Here is an 18396-nt window from a genome sequence, read left to right as displayed (position 1 = left end):
GCTCATGTCACTCTTATGTAGACATCTTCAAAATAAAGTGTTACCATATCTTGCTTAAGTCATAAAGGCGTGTTAAAAAATGCCGAAGTCACATTTTATTTTGACTTTTTTTATTCTGAAAGTAGGTTAAAAAACAGACCTGAAGTTTATAGGCTTTCAGATAAGCAGCACAGATACATTTCAAAACTAGGCTTCTAGAAAATTGGAAACCTGAATATTTCCCACGTCTTTACTATATTACATTTTCTAGAACTTTCCCCCCCTCTACTTAAAGTGAATTAAGACACCTTTGATCAGTTGGTTGAAGCAATCAACTATACTGTCTGTGCTTTTGCTTGTCTGATGAGTAGCCTTGTGCTTATATCATAGGCAGAAAATAGGAACTTGAAAAATGACAAACATAAGAATTCATTTGCAATCTTAAAAATCTGTTTTTGATCATGCTCCTTCCAAGAATATTTTCTTTTGGGCAACACACATAAAGCTTGTCAATCTTCAGGATCGACATCATTCAGTCTCCTTGGCCTAGCAGTTTGCATAATATTCATTTTTTTTGTGTCTGGCTGCTGATGACTAAATTAAATATGCATATGGTCTAGTGAGAGTTTTTAATTATCACTTTGATACACTGCGTAAGACAGTCTGAATATAGCTCTGGCTTTGTGACAGAAAGTCAGTCTTTGTTCATTTTAGCTAGACTGAGTATTTCATTTTAATTTAAATCAGTTGGCCTCAGCATTTTGTTAGACTGGCACAGATACAGAGTGGCTTCTTACAATACAGTCAGAAAGTAGAAGACTATAGCTATAACTGTCAGATCCTAAACATGAAGGCAGGGCCAGGGTTTATTTATTTTTATTTTGTTATCGCCAAATGCTTGACTGGTCAGGTCAGGTAATGTCCTCACTGAACACCAGGCTGAAGACAGAAATACCCCTTGAGACAGGCAACGAGTGGCCTTGAGACGGCTGTAGTGCAGGCCTGGCAGAGCATCACCGGGGAAGATAACAAATATCTTCTGATGTCTGTTGGCACTAGACTTGGCTTTCGTGACCACTAAATAAGTGTTAATTAAGTTTTCACCTAATGTGAACATGCAATCATGTGTGATATTTATTTTAACTGGACCTGTGCATGAGCTGGTGCAAATTAAAATACAAAAAGGGACTATTTGAATTAATATTAACCATATGGCTTTAGCAGCCACTTTAGTCAAGTGGTGTCTTTTTTGGCACATTTAAAGGTTTTCATAATTGCTTAGCTATGTGTTATGATAAAGTTACCACACAACATATTCCCTTTAAAGCACAGTTTAAAGGATTGTTTAAATATATTTAAGTGGGGTTGTATGAGGTACTTAGTCAGTGTAATACCTACAGTAAATGGCAGTAGGCATGCCCCAGTTTGGATTAGCAGGCAGGAGTTAAGGCACAGAAGCTACACAATGTGATTTACTGCTGCAACAGTAGACCAGCAACTCCCATGTTCTGCTTGGTAAAATTACTGTTCTTGTAAATGGAGTCTGGTGGCTTCAGCCAGAGCATCGATAATGGCTTCAGTTGCCCCCACATAAACGTAAACATGGCTGTGTGACGTCAAGGTAAAGTGGTGAAAAAATTCTAAATGTAGAATACACCTAAACTGATATTTTTTTAGGTGCCGTTACATTCAAAGTTTTCCTTTAATTACAACATCTGAAAAACAGAAATTACACACCAGCCCTTTTTTTTTAAATAACTGAAAAGTAAAGTTAACCTAGGGCTACATCAGCAAACTCGCATAGGACATATGCCAACGCCAATGGAATCATGGCAGTGCACAGTGAGGTTGCTGTTTTATGTAAATTCTGATCTGACCAAGCTTTAAAAGCCTGTTTAAACATTCAAATGTTGTTTTGCATGCTGGGAAGTTGTTTCGAAAGCTCCAGTAAGTTAGCCATGGGCTAAACTTGACCTGAGAGAGCTTACACAGTGTAGAGCAGCTACACTGTTGGCCTCCACTCACCATCTGCATTCATGCCCTCGATGCAGCTGCCATCACCATTTTACCTCTACACTGATCCGTCCTAGAGCAACTGGCACTGTAAAAAAGGATGTCTGGATACCCCCTTCACTCTCTCATTGCTCACTGGAATTTTACTTTCTGTCTAACTCTTTTTCTTAAATTATGAGTCCTCATCTTTCTGTTGTACTGTGATTGGACAGTCCTTTCAAGACAAATAAATAAAGATTTTTAAAGCTTTCAAGATGAATGGTTCTTGCATGCACTATGACAGAGGACACCTTGCATTCCCGTGGGTCACTCAGAGAGCTGATGCCTATGTTCTCCACTACAGCAAAGGCTTCCCTTAAGTCCTGTGACACAGAAGGTCAGTGAACTGTGAAATCTAAAGGCTGACATTGACTTGACATGTAACTATAAAAGCTACTTCACTTGAAACACACAAATACTCACTTGTAAACACGCAAACAAACACGCACCACTAGCTGTAGTCATACACTCAAGCGGGCTCATTAAGCACGTAGGCACTCCAGTGTGAGTGGGCCCTTGAAGTGGCACAACAGCCTGAACTCAAGACATCATTGCTCTTGCACTTACTGTATTAGCCATGCCTTAGGCTTCATTGCTGCTATAGGTCCAGTAGTGCCCAGTCCTCATTTTCCTTTATATGGTGGTGTAATCTGGAGGACTGGGATCAGCCTCTGTCTCTGTGTGGCAGTGCAACTGTGTCCTGTGGATCCTACCAGACTGAGTGTAATGAGATTGCAGACAGGATGTGGCTAATCGCCTTTCCCTGGTAGACAGACGATTCGGGAGGGACAGCTACATACCTGCTGTGAGGTGGAGTAACTGTTCTCGACCATGTTTGACTTCTACTACTAATCCCTGACGTGTGAGGATATAAAAAAAGGAGATTTCATGCCAGTAGAGGTTAAACAACCTAGTCCAAAATCTAAACTCAAGAGTGCAACGCATGTATGCATATATATTCTGTGATTTTGTCTCTATCTGTGTATACCTTAATTTCTTTGTCTTCATCTCTGTCTCTCAGCATGTGTGTTATGGGAGGGGAGGCCAGCGCTGACAGTCTGCCAAGGGGAGAACGAGTGTGTGAAGGAGAACGACAGGCCAGCCATGCTGTTCTGCTCTGTTTCACCATAACTGCGTTGTCAGATTTGAGGATGGGCACTGATTTGAGTACCACAGGAGCCTGACTGGGTGTCGACTGAGGGCCCTCATCCATATTAATTGTCATATTATCATAACGCTTCATTGCCCTCAAAGGCAGCACATGGGAAGATCTCCACCCTCCTACGCCTTTGAAGACAATGACGTGTCTTTGCATTCACTGACATGTTGCTTGTGTTGATAGGCAGCAGCATCATGTCTTTAAATGTAATTAAAAAATAAGTGCCCTTGCTGACATTGGTAAATGTAAATTAATTAGCACTAACACTTTCGATGAAGCCTACGTCTATAATGCATTCTAAACATACTTACAGTTTAATTTGTTAGAATCTGCTTAGCACTGTATAATTATAGCTATAAACATGCCTTAAGACTAAATCTTTGCACATTATAAAGCTCTTATAATGACTTATAAGTTCAGGTATCTTAATACTTGATAGCTGCTGGTCACTCACTAAAATTGTTTTTGCAAGCCAATGTTTATAATGCATTTGAAACATACTTATAATATTTTATAAGGTTAGGATTAGCCTGACCCCCTGCCCTAACCCTATAATCACATTATAATGCACTATAACAATTATTATAATGCAATATAACATATTATAATGTCCTACAACTATGGTTATAATAATTCACTAGGATCCTTACAAAAAATGTTTGTAAGTGATCAGCAGTTATATAGTATTATGATACCTGATTTATCATCATTATTATATAATGCTACATAATGTGTTACAATTATTGTTATCAAGGATTATAAACATTAATGAGTGCTTCTATCTATAATTAAACAGTGGTATAAGCAGATTAATAAGCACATTAAGTATGTTTATAATGCATTATAGACATGGGTGTTATAGAAAGTGTTGCCAAACTATGTGTTGCTAGTGGTTGTTAGTTCTTGGTTTGATTTTAGTGACAAGATATTTTTTTTCTGTCCTCATAGCTGTTTATGGTAATTACGTGGGTAGTGAGTGTGTGTTTAAATAGTTTTTCATCCTGTGTGGTTAGATGTAAGGTAAAAGTAATTCATTAGATATAAACTGTAACACAGCACTGACTGTGAGAGGTTATGCACGTAGACTTCCTTCCACAGCCTCTCTTTCTGTCATCCCTTTCACATACAGACCACACACACCTACTTTTGCAAAATCTTCATAGCGTTTGTCAACCAAATAACCCTTTGGTTTCTCTTTTAAATGTTCAAGTGGTGAGTGTCTGAGATGAAGTACACACATTAACACATATGTTCCAAGTTTCTGGGTCAGTGAACAAGCCTGCTTGACTTCTCTTCCTCGACTGAAGAAGAGGATACTCGCAGGCACATCAGGACTTGTGTGAATAAATCACCGGATTAACATAAAAGTTTAAAAAAGGGAGTGAGTGACGCATGGATGGATAGCGTGAGCAAAGGTCCTCGGGAGTAGTGTGCTTAGTTTTCCAACATTACTTTCATGGGATTTATGAAACCTCCCATTCCATGTCCAATGTCAGCCAAATGCTTAAAATTTAATGTCATATGTGAATTATCAATGTGAATTTCAAGATGTGACATGAAACCTTAAATTGCCATCTGAGAATATGAGAATATGTCTCAGATCGTGCCAGCATGTCTTGTAGTGTTTGCTGTTAATAATGCATATACATTAGCTCACATTAAAATATTTTTTTAATAATCCATGCATTGTGTTTTGGAATATATTTTGTATATGACGTTTTTTACTTTTATTATCAGTACACTATAATATTTTTGGCTTGAACTTTCTGTTGCTAGTTCCGGTTCTGTATTTTTCTTTTTTCTGTGACATTTCATCTGGCTTTTTAGTATACTAACAATTCACATGATTTCAGTTCCTCCGTCGCACAAGATGGGTATTATGCTGCAGGAGGCAGCAGGTCCTTCTGTCGCTGAGCAGATCTGCTGTGTGTGTGTATGAGGTGACATTTCATTGAGTGTGGTGTATGTAAAACAGAGTACATGAAAGGGACAGAAGTATGAGGCTTGCTCCATATTTGTGTCTGCATGTGCAGCACACTCATGCATTTGTTTCTCTGTCTACACACTTGTCTTGTAATATTCTAATTGGTGCCGGATGGGACTTCCGCTGGCGTTGCCTCAATATGTGCAATATGTGCCTGCCCGACCTCCGTGTGTCAGTGAGTTACTAATGTGTTGAGCAGTCTAAGGCACAGTCTGCTGTTCTGCACCTCCTGCAGTCCCCAAAGGGAGTTGGAGAAAGCAGATGGGGAGGCCACTGTGTTGCTTTATTACCACATAACTGCAGGTTTTGTGTGTGTGGTGTGAGCACATAATTAATGCATCGACTTAATTACAAAACAGTGTGGAATAATACAGAAGAGAGACTTTCATTCTCTATAGATGAATACTGCAGATGACAAAGTCCTTACAAATGACTGGTTTACTGTTTGCTACAACAAAGACAGCAGAAGCCTCAACTCTTTCTTTTTTTGTTTCTTCCTGACACTCACAGTGGCAGCCAGACACGCTCTGACCAGAAAAGCTCTCCTACTTTCGCTGTGGTGCAGGGGGCTGTTTTTCACTTTCTTTTTTCAGAGGGCAAGCGGGGGAGTTTGCAGCTGCCACTCGGATGCACATATGGGCAGAGCGGTGGTGAGATGGGGGTGGGGGGACAGAGAGCACATGGCCCCCTCAGTCACAGTTTTACAGAGGGATGGTGGTAGAAAACAGGCAGGTCTCTACTTGCACAACTTTTTGAATTTTGATATGAGGACAACTTTAACTAAAGAGACTAAGTAAGAGTAGAATTTGCAATGTGATAGACATCTAATTCGGCTGCTTGAACTACTTAAATGTGATCTAAACGGTCCGAGTGCAGCCTTATTTCTGGAAAATCATCCCTGGTGTTATAGCACTGTTCTCGTTATTTATGGGATATTTACTGACACTCACAGCAATGCCAGCAATGACTTCTAAATATTCTTCAAATGCAGACAACTTAACACATCACCAGTTTGTGCTCTGTTGCACCCACGTTCTGAGGTAAATATTTGGGTGAAAAGTGCACATACAGAGCAAAGCTGCAACAAAATGAATGTTTTCTATTTCTCTGCCTCTCATACACTCACACATTTGGCTGGGAGTCGTTCAAAATTTTGATACTTTGACTGTGTATCATGGTGTTTTTTCCTGAATGCCCCTTTGACGTGTAACATTAGACAGCCAATCACCAGCAGTGTAAGATCTTGGTACAAGCATGCCTATTGGCTCACTGACACTGATGAGATTTCCACCTCAGATATGGAAATTTAGTCATTAATGACAAGGCATTTTTCTCAATAAATGATACTATGACGGAAATTTGGTAGGTGTATTGAAGCTCGCTACCCATCCCTACTCACACAGGTATTACTGTAAAAGACATTCAGAGACACATTTTTTTTTTTTTTGCTAGATATCTTTTCCAGGTATGGTGTTTCTTTTTAGATAGCTGGATTGGAGAACAGTATAATTACATTAGTCCCCTCATCATATATTTCTTGATGTTTGTAGAAAGACTCAACTGGGACACACCAGTTCCTATTCTGGCAAAGAATACAAGCCCTCTGCTGTGCATTTATGTATTAAGACCTGAATATTTCATTATTTTGCATTCTTTATGTAAACGTTCTTGCATGCCACTGCTTCACTAAATAGACTAATGCTTCAACATGTTTGAGACTATATATGTAAATACGGGAGCATTTGAAATGCTCATGAAAATGTCCAGATTGTGTGATGCCTGCATCTAAATTTTGCATTGTAGTGCCTTGTCATATTGCTTGTCCAGATGGGCTCTGGAGGGAATTAAGAGCACTCAAGCACAAGTAGAATGACAACTGATACTCCACAGACAGACTACTATTACAACTAATGGACTGCATCAATAAGAGAAGCTACATTCAGCTTTAGGTTAGAAAAAAAAGATTTTACAGATTCAAGTTAATAAGCCTAATTTACTTGGCAGCCATTCAGATATATAAAGCTCACAACTTCCCATTTTATATGACAAGCCAATTTCACTTGTTCTGCAGGATTAATATTTGCAAAAAAAAAGGCCTGGAGTATAAAAGGGGAAAGTGAAGGATGAAGACCATCCACGATATGAAAATGCACTGTGTGGCTCAGCGCCCATGTTTGAGGTTGATGATCAGATGATATCACCCTGGCACCAACGGTCTGGGCGGTTCCTTTTCCCGTCTGGGTTGCCATGAGAGATGGACAGCAGCTCCCTGGGGGCCAATGAAAGGGGTTGTTATTAGAGGCACTTCCTGTAAAAAGTTACTTACAAATAACAGACTCATAAAACACATAAGTGTGTTTGAGGGTGTGTGAGAACAAAAAAGAATAGTCTTATCCAGTAAATATCCATTGCATTTGAGCTATGACACAAACAAGTTGGTACTAGTCTACATCATGGGTTAATCCTGAGACAAATTTATGATTATTAACCTACAAAACAGTGTACAAACCTCTTGCAGGAGATTCGTCATGCATCAAAATTCAACACCCATGGCCTTGGCCACCTCAATACCCATTAGTCAAATTGTATCACTTCACTGAAACAGGAAGGGTATTGGCTGAGTGTTTTATTGCCCACAGCTACTGTGTGCTGCATCAGGTGATGAGTCACAGCCTAAATGAGGTTATCCCATCCATCCGGACATGCAGGCTGACACCAGAAGCTACCCACTGCCCAGCCTATTTGAGCAACAGCTGAGACGTCACACACCCCACCGACTGTCCACTGAATGCATGACATCATCTTCACTCCGGTGTTTTATATGCATCAGTAAGGGATTAATGTCTCTCCAGCTAAATTAAGACTGCTGATGTGCTCTTTTAGCTATTTCTCTCCTCTCTGTCTGTCTCAGTACAGCCCCCCAAGAGAATTTCAGTTATTCCTGTTTTCTGCTCTTGTCTCTTTATCTTTCTACTTCTTCCTCAACAAAATCTTTTTTCTCTGCTCTCTTATCTCTCTTTCTCTGTGTGTCCCTGCCTCACCTCCCTCCAGCCCCTCAGGCCGCGACATGTGCGTTGCAATCTGCAGCCCCAGCGCTCTGCTGTCTCCCCAGGCCTCCCCATCACCCTGTACCCTCCCCTTGTGCTTTTAGGCCCCTCTGTTTAATTCATGAGCTTCCTGTGGCTCCTGTCATGTCTCATCGGGGCCACAGGAAGGCACGGTGTAAATAATGGAGCATCCCCAAAGACATGTTCAATGCTGACTGTCACAGCAGCGCACCATGTGCTCCCATGGATAAGACAGGAAGACAGTCTGTGTTTCTGTGCCTCTCTAACACATATGTCATGCTCATAACATTATTTTTACACATATGGTGGACGCAAGAGTAGGGCTGCTAGCATGTGTAAGCACACACTGTTTTGATGTGCTACATTTCATAAATCACATTTGTGAATTCCTTTTTGTGTATTCACACTGCACTTGTTTTATTTCAATAGTCTACATGATCACAGACACTATATTCCCCATAAAACAAGCTGAGGCTCATTTATCAAACAAGTGTAGCATTCTCCCACTGCGAGAATCTTTACCATTGATCACCTTTGGGCGTTTTATTGGCATTATTCACAGCGGAGGTGGTTTCGAAAGGAACCTCCCATCAGCGATCTTCTGTGGAATCCTTCCTTAAACCCCCATAACAGGATGCTCAGATCAATACTGTTGTGAGACAAAATGAGAAATCAGGGCAGTGGTAAGGAGGCAAGGCCTTTACTTAATTCTCACAGGGCAATCTTTAGAGGCAAAGTCTTTAAAATGATCTGCTTGTTAAGCAGAGCTGAGCAATTCCTCAAACACAACAAAGATCCCTTTGTCCTACTCAAATATCTACCCTCAGGATATTTGTTCTGCGCACATCAATAAAGAATGGATCAGGACAGGGGACTCAGCCTGGATAGGATTGTGATCTCCAGTCTCCAAACATAGTGTCCTTGTAATTTGCCTTCTTTTCTTTGCAACAACATCTCTCACCCTGCAGGATTTCTCCATTATCAATTTTCAAGGCGTCAGGCCTGTTTATGACTTACTATAAATTGGGCAAACACGCTAGTAAGGTAAATGGGGATCAATGCTGTGATGTACTAATGGAAACTAAGTCAACTGTAGAGTAAAAATGAAATGAAGCTGCTTTGAATCCAGGCTAAAGGCTTGTTTTTCCTCTGCGATGGAGCAAACTATTTTTCATATCTGCAGGGGGTTAATGTTTTATAGACACACTTTGAGAGATGTGCGTGTGTATGAGATGTGTGTGTGTGTATGTGTGTGTGTGTGTGTGTGTGTGTGTTTGTGTGAAGGTTTACAGTGGGGTTTAGTCATATTCACCCAGTGAGGATGTATTATTACCGTCTCACTTGTACAATATATGCAGACCATATGACATAATCTGAGGTAATGAATGAAATGAATGCTCCTTTACAGTAATATCTCCCCACAGAGCTGAAATGATATCAGAATTAAGTGTCATGTTTACGTGTGCACAAAATGAATGTGTCTCTAATGTGTCACGTTGGGTGCGAGACAGTGAGACAGAGATGTAAATGTCATGGCAGTCGATCACATCACCATAGGAAGTCTCTCGGGGGTAACAACCTGGAAACACACCATGTCCTTATTGATCTGTGCAATGTTCAGCAAATCTGCTACTTAGGCTGACCGTGTATTACTATCACCTGTGAAACCCCCCACTGTTCAACACTAAGGTGTATGTTGTTTAATGCTGTTTGATCTGACTCCCCGTGGCTATTGATGCAGTCGATTTGGTTGGTACATAGTAGAAAGCAGGCACGTGCAGAGGGAGCAGCTGAGGGTGCTTGAACACCTGAGCCTTGATGTCCAAAGTGCCCTTTTATCAAGCTTATTTTATTTATTTATTTATTTTTGTTAAGGTCTACCAGTGGCCCTCATAATTCAGAATATTAAGCAATTATTTATAATTAGCTATAAATAAAATGAACTGTCTGCTGTCAGTTAGTTTACGTCACATGATGGCCTGCAGAAGGTGAAAGGTCATCATGTGACGTAGCATCTGTTTCGTTAAAGTGCAGCTGTGATGCAGGATGGACGTTTACTACTACTACTATGTTTTATTTGTAGTCTTAGCGTTACGCAGCGTCACCTTCACATCGTGCATTATGCAACATAATATTGGTCCTTCTGACTGCTGAACAATTAGGACTCACAGCTCACCTTTTACTGTCTGTGAGTTATTTACTCCCTGCTGTGCAGTGGAGTAGTGGAGCAGCTTTGAGGACTTTGGTCATTCTGGATTTAAGTTAAGTTGTGCTGTATAATAACGAGTCTGTAATAAGAACACGTGTTTGATACATGCATTGAACCCTTTTATGTGGATGTAATTTAAAATCTGTTTTTCTGGTCACAATTCAGTACAGATCGGTAGACTACCCCTGAGCTTTGTAGTATTGGTTATCTTTTTTATGCTAAGCAGAAAGCCATGTATCTAACCTTATCATATCATACTGTGTTTTACCTGAATTGCTTGAATAATCAATAAGCTTGAGCTGACTTGAATTGGAGATTATTTAACTTTTTACTATAACTGTAATTATAAAAACTCATTTCAAGTAATATTAATATCAAAGCAAGACATTTGACATTTTTTAGGAAGTTTTCAATTAAAATATTGGGTAACGCTTTATAATAAGGTCCTTAATAACCATTAATCCTAAACCTATAAGGCATTGTTCTCACTTTAGATCCGGTAGTTGCAAAAAGCATAGTTAACTTATAGTTAACTTATAATAGATGAGCAATAAAGTATATTTTAATATCAATAAGCAAACAAAATAAGATTAATAAAGGCATGGCAATGACATAATGGGTGGGTCATGGGTGTTTGTAATGCCATTATTAACACTTATATAAGCTTATAAACACACAATAATGTTAATAAGCATCTTGTAAGGACTTACAAGGGCCTTATTACTTGTTAATTAATGGTTATTACACGCACCTTAATATAAAGTGTTACCAAATATTGTTCCATGCACCTACTCCTCTAAATTTCTCTGTAAAGCCCTGGTGGAAAGTGTGTGTGTGTGTGTGTGTGTGTGTGTGGCGTAGAAGAAAAGCCAATGTCAACAAAACACTAACAATTCTTTGGCATAATAAGTATGGCAACAACCAATGATTTTGAAGAGAAGGTTTTAAACTATTAGCGAGTGCAGACCTCTGCCATGCCCTATCTCGCAATATTAATGAAAGTAAAACATAATTTGTGTATCTACCCCATGATTTGAATTAGCTTAAAAAATGTATTTGTTCTTCCTTGGCCCCTGCTACACTCTTCACCAAGTTTCACTAGTTTTTTGGTAATCCTGAATACAAACACGCAGACAAACAAACCAACAAAAAACAAATCAAACCGAAAACACCACCTCTTTGTCAGACAGAGAAATAAAAGAAACATTTCCCCTAAAATACAGCCCATTCCTTGGATTGCTGCCTTAAACCAAGAACCAAGAACCAAACTGCAATGGCAGGAAATAGGAGGAGGGCACTGAATGATCAGGAGACCACTGCATGCCAAGAGATGCAGTTTACACAGCTGGTTGTGACATTATGACGGTTGCTGTTAATAAACTCACACACTGATTTTCCAATCTGGCAGCAACATTTTGTTTGATCACTTCAGCTGTGGTGGGCTGTATCAAAAACAAAATGGCTTTATATCACTCCAATTTTCTTGTACAACTCTTTATATCATTCAGTGGCTCGATAAGAACCAAATTATTCCGCTGAAAAAAAGTACATTCGAGCATGAATAATGCATCATTTAGATTATGGAATATATCACATTATAAATCAGCAGAGTGCTAAGAGGCAGGAGGTGAGTGTCTGCTATCTATTTGGCGTAATCCGCTCCCAGGAATGGATGTCATAAAGAGTGTGTTACTTACAATGTGATGAAGTTGGGTCTTGACAGAGCAGCTCCCATGGGCCGCCTAGAGTAACACTGTAGGAGGCTTTGTTTTGTGTTAAGTGGAAGAACGATGGTGGATTAGACACTACAGTGAAAAATAAGGGCACTGCAGGTGGGGAAATCTAGGACAAGCCATTAGATGAGGAAGTATATTCATCTTCAGTGCCTAACCCATGTGTTCCAATAGAAAGAGTCTGGAAATATCACCTTTCCTTCTTCTGCTATTTTGTTTCTCTTGCCATTTGCCAATATTAGCTTTACTGACCCAGATAATGGAACATTACTTTGTTACTTGGACACATAAATGTATACCTCTGATAGTTCAGAATACTACATATGAATTAAAATGTGTTTTAGTCTAAAATTTGAGTGCAAAAACACAAAAGTCTCATCTTTTTTTTTTAATCAACCATGCTTACTGCAATGATCCAGCTGCTGCTGTTTAGACAAATCTCATTTTGACTGGAAAAAAGGCCTGCAGCAAAGAGTAGATTTTCACCAGCAGCAATCTTCTCAGGGTCCTTCTAAAACAGGAGCAGGCATAGGTTTTCGCTTGAGGGCAAAACTTGCTCTGTAATTAATTAAAGAGTACTTTCTTCCCTGCTTTTACTAGCTAATGTTCTCACCACCCCTCACAAAGACACGCACGTTCTGTAAACACACACTCGCAGCCTCTGAACTCCAGCTGCAGAGTTGCTGCGCCTCCTCAGCAAATTTAATCCCAGCAAAGAATTCGTCCCAGCACTTTTTGATTCACTGTAAGTCCTGTAGCACTGCATTTTTTGATATATTGAAAAAAAAGGTTATTCTTCTGGCACACCTTGAGATTTAGAGATAAAAAATATAATGGTTAGAGACAATGCAAAGAACCACTCCTTGTTGACTTTAGCAGTGCGTTTTGTGCGTGAATGAATAGATCAGGAGTTATTGATGTTCATCTTGGCTTTTTGTCTTTAAAAGGAGGATGAAGGTTAGCTCCCGGATCAGCAGGTATGGTTTTATCATTACTGGCTAGACAGGAACTATTTTTATCCTTTCTTTCCATCACTGTCTAAAGTTCCAAAACAGTGTGAAAATGGCCCGAGACACTGACTGCAGCAGCACAATGAGTGGAGCTGTTTTTTGCTTAAACATTTAGCTTGTGAAAACTGTAATTATAACATGGGATTGTGTTACAGTAAATATAAAGTTAAAATGAATCTGTGAGCGTATGTAAACAGCAAATAATACTGAATTAAAGTGACAGATGCTCATCTGTGATGAAAAGTCACATGTCCTCAGAAGCCCTGAGAGAAGAGAAGACAACTGCTGTGGCCTTCTGCTCTACACGTGCAAACTGTGTGCAAAATAGATAGATGGATAGATGGGTAGATAGATGGATAGATTTCTGAATCCATTGTGTGCTTTGTTTTTCTTGTGACAGGCCAACTCTCAAGTCTCCAGTTTTGTTTTGTTCTCTCTTCCATCTGCCTCTTCATTTTTCTTACTGTCTGTCTTTCTTTCTTTCTTTTTCTTTTTTTTTTTACTTTCCCTTCACAGACCTCCCCAGGCCAGCAGCATCCAAAAGCCTCTTTATGAGGACCATAATGAGAAGTAAAGCTCTGCATTCAGTCGCGGTGCCTCCAGGGCCTGTTGCATTTCTGAGCTTAGTTTCATGTCCCATCCCATTCAGAAGGGTTGACGAGAGGGCATGATGCACAGACGCAAAAAGCAAACAGCAGGCTATTCTTAGGAGCACTGGGCATGGCCTGATGCGAAGAGAAAGACATTCTAGTTCTGCTGTTCACCACACTATGAGTTATAAGTAGATGGTATAAGGTGAAGTAGTATTGTTATCAGTAAATATATAGGTAGAACTTATTTACAAGATCCCGTCACTGGCATAGAAGCACTTTTCAAAAACATAGCTGCTGATTGATTGATTTAATTTGTAAATTTATTTGAGGAGCTGGCATAAAAAGATTGTGACTTGCTGGATCTAACTCCAGTCACAGGAAAAGTGTGGGTAAAGCCCCCTCTAGTGGCCAGATCGTGCAACCCTAAAACAAGAGCTGTTTTGTCTGAATGAAACTGGATTTTTTTTTTTTTTAAACACCCACAATGTAGCATTTATGTGCTCCATCATCATCATTTATGTGCAAAATCCAAATGGACATTTTTAAATTGTAATTGTAGCTAATAACAGATAGTTCACTTGTTCTTACATTAGATGCAATGAGATGCAATGCATTTTTTAATGAAATATCTATAGTCACGATGTTGTGTGACTCTTGCTTCACAATGCCCATGCTGATGAGACTCACGTCCTCCTGGAGTGACAACAATGCCGACAGTCAGTCACAGTGCCTCTGTGTGAGTCTGCCACATGGCGGAGAGCCAGCACACACAGACACTGCCATGTGTTCTGGTGGTTTGACACAGAGACGAGAACAGTTGTCAGAGAGGGCCTCTGTTGTTGTCAAAGCAAACAGGCATGGTACACAGAATCACATGTTTTGATAGATTTTCTGTATCAGCAACCAGCCAAACTATTGGACAGTTATATACAGACCAGTAGATGGCACTGTTACATCAAAGCTGAAGCAAGTTGTCCTTAAAGTAGCAGGGAAATACATCACCATTATGAGACATGTCAGCCACACGTTTCCTCCCAAATTAGGGAACAGATTGGTGGGAATGAAAGCGGTATATTAATAGAGGGTAATAGCAGAAGAAATTGCAGAATCTCAGGATGAATTTACCATGAGTCGTATATATTTTGAGCTTTATATTTAGATGCTTGCCCACTATAAAGTATACATTTAAAAGAACATATTCACCATGCATTTTCAAAAACAAACTCTCCACGATATCCAGACTGAATAGTGAATTAAATATAATTACTATTACAGAAGAACAACTGATTGCGATAAATGTAAATATGCAGCTCCAACAAGCAAAATGTGTCGCCTGCAGTACATACTCAGGAGTGTTGTTCTCATATCTTGGGAACAATGAGAAGTAAAGGACAGGAATTACGACCTCTCTGTTTGGCTCACACTGCCATGAGTTCCCCGTTGCCTGCTTCATGCAGCTGTAAATAAAGGTAATTGTACAAAAGCTTAATTAAATGACATAAATCCTGTTTACGATGTCTGGGCTTTACTGAGCCACTGAATCGTGGGAGGAGGGGGGCGAGGGGGGCTGCAGTGTGTGTTTGTGTTTACAGTTGCACGCACGCACACACACACACTATACCACACAGTGTATGCAGAACACAAACTTCCCCTCTGTGTGTGGATATGAGGTACAGCTTTATTGTGGCTCTTGCTTACGTCACTTTCTGTGAAACTCTGGACACTCAGAGCAATAATTCATCTCTTTCATTAGAGCTGAGTGTGGCGGGTGTAGGTGTGGCTTTCTGACTGGCACTCTGGTAATCCACACAACAGACAACTCAGACTGCTGGGCCCGGCGTCCATGACCCTGAGCCCCGATGAGAGGATATTTAATGAGCATAGGAGGCAACCGGAGCACGCAGACAAGGACGTCCCCAGTTTAAAGAACAAGCAAAAATATTTATGGAAGGTCAAATAGAGTTCAGAGCATTATGCTCACACTTGTTGTAAAACTCATAATGCAAAGGCAGGCTATGGGGACATTTAGTCCTTACTTTATTCAGTTCACATTTGTCTCAGTGCAGAATATGTCGTGGTTGTGTATATACCACCAACAGGACCTGCCTCTACCTCCATCTCTCTGTCTCAGCACTTTCATCCAGGGAGCACAATCTCTAATGATTGATTGATATTAGATTGAACTGGCTGACTGTTATTTCAGCCCCATTGAATTCAGCAAGAGTTGCAGCCGAAGATTACAACACTGATTGCATTTCAATTTTTAATGGAAAGTGCCGGAATATCCAAAGTTCTTTCTGGTGAGTTCACGCAGAGTGTTTTGCGCCATTAGCAACCCTCAGAAAGACAAATTGGTTGCATTACCAGCTGCCTAATGTTCATTTATTATTTGTAATAATAAAGTGGCATGTATTTGTGCTCTCCTGAAATTGATTATGTTGTACAGCGCACCGTTCGTGGAGGATGATGCTTTTTTGCAACCTCATAAGTCATTTGAGTCTTTGTGGCAGTTATTAATGCGTCCGTGTGATGAGGTGCCACTGAATCCACTGTGCCCGCTCCTGTTGGGTTCAGTGGAACACGCAGTGAGACATGATCCCACTGCATGTGCCTTAATAGCACGTCGCCTCCTGCCCAGTCAACTGTGGACCATTAGCCCCAGATTCAGTGCATAACTGATAAGGATTCCCCACATATTGAATGGGTGTGCATGGCAGGGATGATGATTAGAGATGATGCATTAGGAGCAAACAGGTGAGGGGCTGCAGTGTTGGGTAGAAATGGATGAACTGATTCAACCAGACTGCATCCATTCATCAAGCATTTACGAGTTAGAGGGACGCTGAAAAAAGTGTGTGTGTGGGGGGTGAAAATCTAAAGAAAATATGAAAGTGTCACCTGAAAATACTGTTGGTTTCAAAGGATAAATAGTAATGCAACATTTTTTCATATTGTGCGCAACCCAGAGCAGAAGAAAAAGCTTAAGTTGGCTGTGAAATTTCAGGTGAAAGTGAATCAAGCAATCCAGGGAAAGATCTAAGTTTACAGTAATGTAACAGATGAATTATTCACAATCAGAAACGGTACTGTTCCCACCATTACATCTGCAGTTTTTATATTCGGCAGACTATAGTGAAGCAGCCCATAATTGCTCAGGGCATGAAGTAGTACTTAAAGCCCAGAACGATGTAGATCAGAGTGCAGTGCACACCACAGTGACAGGCTCCACCAGTAACTAGTCCATCATGCTAACCTCTTTACTGTAGCAGATGAAAAAGTTAAGGGCCCATAATGCTGCAACACTTCTTCACTGCAGGCTATATCCCACATTTACTGTTTGGGGGGAAAAAAGTGCAGAGAAGAGCTTTCTGAATCAAAGGGAGGAGAATTACAGCACTAGTTAGAATTTAATGAAGGCATATAAAGTGGAAATCTCAGTGTTGAAGATCTCAGTGAAGTGCTATCTGGGAGAAAGCTGCAGCTGAAAGCAGTGAGCGAAATATTTGTGATCGAGCTGGAACAAATGTTGAAACTGATCGGAGCTTTCACAGTGCACTGTGGCATCCTGGTTAGTTTTAAACTGTGTGATAAATGATTTTTCACATAATCACCATAGCTCTAAGACTGGGAGATGAAACACCAACAAACATACAAGTGCAGAGCTCCATCCTTCCAGCCTTATCTTCCTCAGCAGTATGTTGGAAAAGTTCTTTTCTGTAGCGAAAGTGAAAACCCCAATATTATGGCCAGCTCCCCCCACCCCCCCTCAGTGGATTATTACTGTATGTGGCTATTCTCTCAAAGGTCAAGAGAAGCGATTTGTCTCTCCACCGCTCTATACTGTCTCTCACTCTAAATCCCAGTAGTGTCTGGGTGGAAATGATAGAGCAGTCTGTTCCTTCCCTCCAAAACTCCCTGACCCCCCTCCCCTCGTCCCCCCATTTCTCCCTCAATCGGTCATTCCCTCACTCAGCCTCTCAATCAATCATTTAGTCCCCTTATTTCCAAGAGGGCACTGATGCTGCTAAAAGCCTTGTGGGGCATCATTTCATAAAGTTCCTGCATTAATCTCATGATAATTCAGTCCTGGCTACACTCATACATGTTTTATAAACCTGCTTAGCCTTGTGATGGAAATGAGAAAAAAAAGTTAATATTTCAACTTTTTTTTGCAAGTCTAATAAGCGCATCTCGTCTATTGAGAAACCTTGGAATACTAACATTTATGCATTATTTTCTCACCATATCAAAAGCAGTTTTCCCCCCCTACTTGTATTCTACGCGTTTCGCTCCCAGGTCACCGCGTCTTACTTTTCTCCTCTTGCAGCTGGTTGTGTGCAGATTTGATTCAGCATTTCCAGACTTTCCCCAAACTCCCTGTTGCTTATTCTCTCTGCTTCACTCACAGATGGCTGCTGAGGAGGCTCCAGGGACACTGGGCTTGCACGGACTGATTGGCTGGATACTCAGCTATAATATGTATTTACAAAACCCAACAGACTCCCCATTGTTTTGCTTGTTTTGCTCTCGTGTCTGTCCCCATCCTCACCCTGAATTTAAGAGCCGTCCACTCTCCGAAGATGTGTGAGAACTTTTGCACAAGTATTTT

Source organism: Centropristis striata, chromosome 7 (assembly GCF_030273125.1).
Source record: "Centropristis striata isolate RG_2023a ecotype Rhode Island chromosome 7, C.striata_1.0, whole genome shotgun sequence".
NCBI classification, from domain to species: domain Eukaryota; kingdom Metazoa; phylum Chordata; class Actinopteri; order Perciformes; family Serranidae; genus Centropristis; species Centropristis striata.
This window is presented reverse-complemented; position numbering follows the sequence as displayed.